Raw genomic sequence first — 9,243 nt, 5'->3', positions numbered from 1 at the left:
TGCAAGAGTGAAGAAACGTGTACTGCCCATAGATGCCACATTACATCTGCAGCAGTTGCTGAACAATGCCTGGAGCCAAATGGCTTCCCACTTTTGGGATACTCTGGAGAACAGATTTCAACAAAAACAGGTTCTGAAACTGTTGCAGAAGCAGCGGAAGAAGTCCTTAACACACTACCTTCAACTAAAAACGCACACCAAACCAGCAACCACCTGCTATCTCAAACACCCATACAACGACTGTTGCAGAATCTGTTTTATACTTACCTTAGTTAATTATTTAAATTTTTTATTTGTTATCAAGTGTTTCAGTTTAACCAAACAATGCTATATTGTTCATTTATTTAATTTTAAACCTAATCTTTTTGCAACGAAACTTACTGTATCAAACCCAAAAAGATGATATTTACCTGTCGAACAAACGCATGTAACAAAGAAAACTAAATGTAGACCTCCTTCGCTGCAAAGCGCAAACTGTACACCTTCTAGCTGTATATCTGCTTCCCCACGACACGCTAGAAAAGTAACATTGTCATGTCAGCTAGTTTAACTCAAAGCTCATGGATTTTTGCACAGTCGAAAATTCTTACTGCAGCTACTAATCAATAAAGATGAATGACCAACAGATTTTGACGCAGCCAGCAGGACAACCATTGTAACACACATTTAGATGAATCACCAGAACTGGAAACAAGCCCACAATCTGTGATGTTGTTAGCTCAGGATAGTATCCCTGGCGAACCCTAAAAATTCGTTCTACCTTGGCAGCTCGTGGAAGGCGAACCGCCTGTATCAGAGACCAGCAGACTACTGGCTGGGGAGAAATGCTAAGCGGACTACTGGCAAACACGGAAGCTACCGTAATACGGAATGTCTGAGCGTGTAAGTCTGCAAGCGAAGCAGAATGACATTGTGGAAGGCCAGAGATACCGCCGTACTGGTGACAAAGCTGAGTTTCGTAAGGAAGGCGAGGTACATCGCAACAATAAGTATTCAGGTGCAAAGACAGCAGAAAAAAGCCTTTGAAAGATGATGTACCGAAAATTTGCAGTCACTAGGAGAGCTGACAGTGAGGTAAAACCAGAAAACATGATATCAAGCCATTCCCACCACCGCGGGGCGCACTGGAAGCGCCAACAAAAGCATTCAGCCCCTTTTAACAAATGTCTCATTGCTGATTGCTGAGTGCTGATTGCCGACTGCCCAGTGCATAGTCTCAGCTAGCTGTGTCAAATCGTCTATGGAATAATGTGTCCAGCTGGAAGGACACAGCTGCTGACAGATGCACTGCCAACTTATAAAGCCATACTGATGGGACGCAGAGGCCACCAACACCCTGCAGGTCTGCTGGATACTTGATCTGCTGTCCGTCGTGTGTCTTCGAGAGTGTGGGCACCATTGCTGCTCATCTCGTATCTGTAGCAGACACAGATGCTGCTCACTCTTGTATCTTAAATGGGGACTGTGAGCCAACCCCACCATGCCAGCGAGAACTTGATTACTAACAGAAATTTATAATCTGTAATAATAATAATATCAACAATAATAATATGTATAATAATAAAATAATGGAGGCATTAAGAATGATACTGATTCATTTGGCAAGTTGGAGACTTAGTTAGTATAAGAAGAAGTGGATGGGACATTGAAAGAGAGGTGGATTAGAATGAAGGTGATAATGATAAGTCTGTAGACAAGGATAGAGAAGAACGGTAGGGGAGGGAGAGTTGATGGGAGTGAGCAGGAAGAAGAGATAGGTGTTTTGATAGAAGGAGGGCCGTTACCTGTCTTTTGAGATAGTAAATGGTTGCAATTTCTATAATATTTTGTATAAGATTCTCCGAGGTCTGTTTCCTGAATCAGAAAGTGATTTAGAGAGCATGGTGGTGTATTGTATAGGATTTATGAGGCTTTCATGTCATATTGGTACATTGGCAATTCAGAAAAATCTAATGGCTCTGAGCACTATGGGACTTAACTGCTGAGGTCATCAGTCCCCTAGAACTTAGAACTACTTAAACCTAACTAACCTAAGAACAGCACACACATCCATGCCCGAGGGAGGATTCGAACCTGTGAGCGTAACGGTAGCGCGGTTCCAGACTGCAGCGCCTAGAACCGCTCGGCCACTATATTGGCAATGTATCGCCCTAGGGATTAGGTTCACATCAAGTTGTATGTGTCACTGTTTGGGCATAATGGTAGAATATCACTGAAATCAAAGATGGACAAGAATGTACCCCTGAAATGTTTTGCTTTTAATGAGCCAGGAAGAAAGTATTTTATGTTTTGGAAAAATACTTGACACACAGCCCTATGATTGTCTTCGTCAAATACTACAACAAGATATCTGAGGAAGTGGAAGGTACTTCTGCGTTGTTTGAATATAAATTAATAAGTCTTTAATGGTCCGGTTTTCCCATGTGCATGATTCTTGGGTCGAGACTCCTGAGTGCGAAACTTCGACGTCCACGAGCGCACTTTGCAGATCGATTTACAGAGCTGGAGGCCACCAGATTCCACTGTTGATGGACGCCTGTAACATAGCAGCCATTACCCATCGCCTCACTATTCAGGACGACTGCAAGCTGGCCATCTGCTGGAGACGAGCTGCTAATCCACTAGCCCAGCTGAAATGTGCCGCTTTCGAAGACAATCTTGCATTACTGCCCAGTAAATATGCTATTGTCAATAATGTTTTCTTGGCACTCTTAAACACGACTACGTTCTCATCACAACATCCTGGGCGGCTCTCCCCTGACAGCTGTAGGAGTCCAACATTGGACTCTTGCATCTGGTGTCAGCAAGTGGTTGCCAGTGGTAGAGATTCGTGGTGCTACATTCACACTTTTAGGATAACACCAGCTGACTGCCTACGCAGCTTCGATGAGAGGTCAACATCTATGAGGTGAACTTCCTAACAGTTCTGTGTGGTGAATGACTACTATTTGTTTGCTTTCTTGTTCAATATTTTCTCAAGGTCATGTTGAAACATAGGGACCTTCACAGTGTCGCTTGTTACGCCACATTAAACTACAGATTTGCCTCTGTTCCTTGGGAACACAAGAGAAATTAACTTTCATTCAGTGAGGTGTCTGTACCGCAATTTATCTGCGTGTGACTAGCTGTGTCAGCAACGTGTAGTACATGTAGAAGGGTTGATCACGAAGCACATCAATTCAAGAAATCTCGTTGGGCTATGATACAACATAAAGATTAAGTTTCGTTTAGTTCCTTTTCTGCCTGTTGTGTGTGCATACAACGGCAAATGGATTTTACACACGTGGCAGAAACGGGAATAGCGACTCTGTATGAAACGGTGGAAGCTTTGAAGAAGCAGTAGCCGCTTTGTTACAAACTACAGCGCAGCAGGGGCAAGAAGCCTTGCGTGGTAGAACACAGCAATGGGAAGCCGGCTGGTACCAAGGACTGCTTGATTCAGGAAAAATAGAAATGTGTTGAGTTTTTCTTGTCATTCCATCGATACCAGAGCAACCAACCTCATAAAGCCATTGTCGTGGAAAGCAACCGAGGATGTACCTATTTTTATTAGCCATCTCAAGGCTGCCATCAGACTGAGATAATGATTGGAAGGAACGTCCTTGAATATGGCTAGATTAAGATTAGCGGGTGACGCTAAGAAGTACACTACGTGCCACGAGAACATCAGTAAGGCCCAAACGTTTGATGAAACAGCTAGCGACCTAATCCATTGCCGCCAGAAACAAAACAGTGATAGGTTCTTTAGGGAAAAACACAATGGACTATTGCAGAAGTACGGCGAATCGGTGCAAACCTTCTCAGACAGTATTACGAAACTGAACTCAAAACCATATGAACTAACTCAGAATGAGGAGGTCGGTAGAGTGATCTGCGAGAGGAAGAGAATAGCGCTCTCGGTGTTTTAAAGTTATTTCTGCTGATATGTCAAGGAGGGGACATGGCAAGGAGGGTCAGAGTGGAGAACCCAAGCGCTGCCAAAAGGATTGCGTCAGTGCGAATGTTACGAATGTTGGAAGGTAGGCAATGAGGCGCGTGATTCTCGGGAAGAAAGCCCAGGATAAGCAATTTACTAACATGGGGCGAGGGGGGGGGGCTCACCTGTCGGACGGAATTCCCAGCAATACATGAGACTGCTGAAACTTATGCAAGGATAAAGTGCATTTGCATTACGTCACAAAGTGAAACATTTACAGGAAAATAATAGAGAAGCAATGGAAACTTTGTTACTGCAGTTCATGGATTTTTTCAGCCTGATGCTCTATTACCAGGAAAGCCACTCACACAATACAGAATACCAACAGGGAATAATGCTCTATGTACAAGTACTCTTTATCAAGTTCCGAAGTGTATGCAATCGATAATGGAAATATTTATCGACTATTAGTTAGCTCACAGGGTGATGGTATTATTGAATGTTGAATGTAGTGATGGTCCCTGGGGGGTGGGGGGAGGAAGAATCCGTCATTATGGTCTCGAGAAAGTAACCAAACGGCACTAAACAATACAGATTTAGCTGGGAATACCGATACCTTAGTGCACTAACGATAAGTGATGCATATACGTTATATAACAGAGACTCAAGACAACTTGGGTCAGTATACCTTTTTCTTCACAATGCACTTAAAGAACTGATATCGTCAAATAGAAGTAGCGCCAGAGATTCTACCGAACACAGCTTTTTCCGGCCCAGGATGTCATTTTCAATATCGGGGAATGTCATTCGATCTCGACAATGCACCCGCCACGTTTCGGCGAGCTTTGGATGGTGTACTTAGGAGACTGAAACCAAAACAAAGGCGAGCACTGACAGCAGGCCCAGTTTTGATATTTCTCAATTTTGAAAAAGAATTTATTCTGTTTTGTGTAGGTAATAAGCCTCTTGGATGTGTCCTAGGACACACAAAATGGTAAAGAGCATCCTGTAGCGTGCACATCCCAAAAACTGTACAAAGCAAAGTCAAATTATTCCACGACTGACAAGATGCTAGCAGTAATGTATGGTATTATATACTTCCTCTTATGTATACGACGAAAAGTCAAAGTTCACGATAATCTCAGTTGATTATTAGGACTGAGGGGCACTTGCAGCAGATTAACAACATGGGTACTAAGTTCGAGTGAATTTGATTACACGGTAATTCACAAACTAGGAAAGAGGTATGCTAGCGCTGACAGGTTAAACAGAAAGAATGCAGTTCTGCAAACACTTTGCAGGAGCCTTGCTAAAATCCAAAAGGACTGTGACAGACCTGCACTTTTAGATACCTGAAATAATTGATTACACTTGATAATAACGCCCCTGTTGTCTGGGAAAAAGTATCGATTCCAAAGAAGAATTTAAATTCAAAAAAATGTATAGTCCGTAATAATTGATCCATTATTGAGCAACTACTTCTACTCAATAGTGATAGAAATAAATGTGGCAAATGATAAAAATTGCAATATAGATAGCGAAATTTCGGTTTAAACTAAATTAATAGGAAACGGTCGCCAACTTACGGTGTGCGCGAGCAATATTATATAGCTGTTAATCAATTTGGAAAAGTATTTATAATAATTAATGCTGGACAATCAAGCTGGAATGGGAACAATAACACTTACTCCATCTCAGATTAAAAGTCGCGGGTAGCAACATAAAATAAATCTAATCATGTATTCAGTAAAGCAAGTTGCATTAAGCATATCCACTTGACTGCTAAATGTTTGCCACTCATGTTGCATATTGAATAGCTTCCATCAACCTGCCATCATGCCAACTCTTAATATATCTGCTGATGTAAATGTTCTTAAATAAATACACTAAAGTGCAAAAGAAACTGGCATAGGTATGCGTATTCAGATATAGCGACATGTAAACGGGCAACGCCTGTACAAGACAGCAAGTGTCTGGCGAAGTTGTCACTGCTGCTACAATGGCAACTTTTCATGATTTAAGTAAGTTTGAACATGGCGTTGGGGGTCAGGGATTTTCTCTGCCTCGTGATGACTGGGTGTTGTGTGCTGGTCTAGGTTAGTTAGGTTTGAGTAGTTCTAAGTTCTAGGGGACTGATGACCATAGATGTTAAGTCCCGTAGTGCTCAGAGCCATTTGAACCATTTGAACATGGTGTTGTAGTCGACACCCTAGCCATGGGACACACCATCACCCGGGTAGCGATAAGTTGGGATTTTGCCGTACGACGATTTCACGAGTGTCGAGTGAATATCAGAAATCCAGTAAAACACCAAATTCCCGACGTCGCTGGTGCCGGGAAAAGATCCTGCAAGAACGGGACCAACGACGGCTGAAGAGAATCGTTCAGCATGACAGAAGTGCAAACCTTCCGCAAATTGCTGCAGATTTCAGTGCTAGGCCATCAACAAGTGCGAACTATTCAACGAAACATCATCGATATGGGCTTCCGGAGCCGAAGGCCCACTCGTGTGTCCTTGGTGAATGCACAACCAAAGCTTTACGCCTCGCCTGGGCCCGTCAGCACAATATTGCGCTGTCAGTGACTGAAAATATGTTGCCTGGTTGGACGAATCTCGTTTCAAATTGTATCGAACGGACGGACGTGCACAGTTATAGAGACAATCTCATGACTCCATGCATCCTGCATGTCATCAAGGGACTGTTAAAGCTGGTGGAGGCTCTGTAATGGTGTGGGGCGTGGAAATATAATTGGAGTGATATGGGACCCCTGGTACATCTAGATACGACTTTGACAGGTGACATGTGAGTAAACATCCTGCCTGATCACCTGTATTCATTCATGTCCATTGTGCATTCCGATGGACTTGGCAAATTCCAGCATGCCAATGCGACACCCTACAAGTCCAGAACTGCTACAGAGTGGTTCCATGAACACTTCGGCTTGGCCATATCTGAGACTGCCTTGCAACGTGCTGAGCAGAAGAGATCTCCACCCCCCATCGTAGCTTTACGGGCAGCCCTGCTGAAATCATGGTGTCAGTTCCCTCCAGCACTAATTCAGACATCAGTATGCGTGCTAGATGGTGCCCTACAAGATATTAGACAGGTGTACCAGTTTCTTTGGCTCTTCAGTGAATTTTCTGTTAAGAAAAATGTGTGTTATTAGCACATACTTCATTAAATAAATACTCATTAAATTTTGCATAACACTGTTTGTACTCTGGAAATTAAAGCAGAAATCACACAAAGAAATAAATCATTTCGATTTACAATAATCTTTAAAGACTCACTGAAATTACTTCATCATAATCATATAATATTAATACTGGTTATTTAAGTGGGGATTTCTATGAGCAGCAAAATCCAGTATCTTTAATTATCGGTCTTATTTATTTTTGAAGTTTATGTAACATTCAGTTTTTTAACAAATTGTCAAAAGTGCATTAGCTCAGCTATTTTAGCCTTCTTATTGTCAACAAGGACACTCGGTTTTAATTAGTAATGACAGTATAGGGCCCTACTTGGGAACTGTTCAAGTTTAAGCACTTGTAACGCAACGTTAACTTCAAGTTGGTAGTTATTTACGAGATGCAGCTACTACGCTGCATAGCCTCGATACACTTGTGAATATTAATGTAGGCCTGGTCTTACTTCAGTAAGTGGTGGCTATAGTTGGAGTCACTAACGACGGCGGTAGAGTTTAGGCGTCACGCATACTGCGACAACCTATGAGCGTTCAGTAGTGTTTTGACCTCTCTGATCTGAATGCCGTAGCTAATGCGAGCATTAAGCATCATCGTAGAGAGTTGCTTAGTAACGTTGTAAATTTCTTGCTAATTGTTATTGTTGATGTTGGTGGTAAGTGATAAATTCTGCATAAACAAGCGAGAGACATAATCTGCAGGATACACGATTCCTTCAAGTGGAAAGCACGCCCATGCGCTTACCGCAACTGTCGCTTGATATCGTCAGCAGTGCCATCCCCGTTCATGCCTCGACGGGCGCGAACCGCACTGCGGTGCAGCGAACCGTAATAATCACCGATAAACGATGGAAAATGGCTCATCTTAGCGTAGCTTTGCAATAAATAGTTCTGAGCACACAGGGTTGTTCCTTCATACTAATTCCTCCTGAGGCTTTCTGCACTGTGTCCCATCAGCACCGTAATCATGCCTGGGCATTACATACAGTTCTTCCATTTTCGTACCTTGCGGTGTGCCGCACTACAAGCCCTAGAAACCACTGCGCCTGAGCGCTTCTGTCAGACTCTACTGCACAAAAAAAAAAAGGTTCAAATGGCTCTGAGCACTATGGGACTCAACTGCTGTGGTCATCAGTCCCCTAGAACTTAGAACTACGTAAACCTAACTATCTTAAGGACATCACACACATCCATGCCCGAGGCAGGATTCGAACCTGCGACCGTAGCAGTCGCACGGTTCCGGATTGCGCGCCTAGAACCGCGAGACCACCGCGGCCGGCCAAAGCCCGTCCAGTTCTTTCCCTATGACTGTAGGAGACAGAGATAAGACTCCTACAGTATTGTACAGTTCCTTGTGGTAAATGTACACAGAATATTCAGTCCATGAATGTAAGGAGTCGGCCGGGATAAAAAACTGTCATCTGCTGTCAATTAACTTGCAGTTAGTCTAAAACAGACTCCAAAGCAAAATAACAGTATATGACCCTCTTGGAACAGTGTTTGAGGATGTACTCCCCATCCAAAGATTATTCCTGTGCTTTGAGTTCTCTGCATGGACACTGCTGTTCCTTTTAAATCTGTGCATCGAGTCAACCACATGTTTCATAAGCAGCTGTACATACTGCTTGCCAAATAAAGATCTATTTGAATTTCGTCAGTTAATCCTGCGAATCAAAGCATGCAAAGTAAACAGATATCGGTGTGTCGCTGCACTGATCCTCTGTAGCAGGTTGTGGACTATATGGGACTCACGAGAATTTTACACTTCCTTATACATTTCCTTTGTTTATTTCTTTCTTTTTTCTTTGAGTACATAGTCTTTCTGCTGGTTTGGTGCTGTCCCCCTTTCTCTCCTACCTTAGGCTAAGGTTATCATTTTTGCTTAACTGCTTCGTTACTGCGTGTATTATATGACAGTAACATAGCTGCCATATTTGAAGCGAAGTCATTAATCAATATCAACGGAAGGAAATTCACAAAATGAACGGTTAGCAATGCGTGTTAAAACGCCGGGTCCGGAACGTGGAGGTGCACCGGCTCCGGATGCGGCTTTTAATGCCGAGGGTCGGTCTGTTGGCCAGGCTGGAGGTGGTTTTCAGGAGATTTCTCACATCCCACTTGGT

Source organism: Schistocerca gregaria, chromosome 2, assembly GCF_023897955.1.
Source record: "Schistocerca gregaria isolate iqSchGreg1 chromosome 2, iqSchGreg1.2, whole genome shotgun sequence".
Classification (NCBI taxonomy): domain Eukaryota; kingdom Metazoa; phylum Arthropoda; class Insecta; order Orthoptera; family Acrididae; genus Schistocerca; species Schistocerca gregaria.
Note: the sequence above shows the minus strand (reverse complement) of the source record.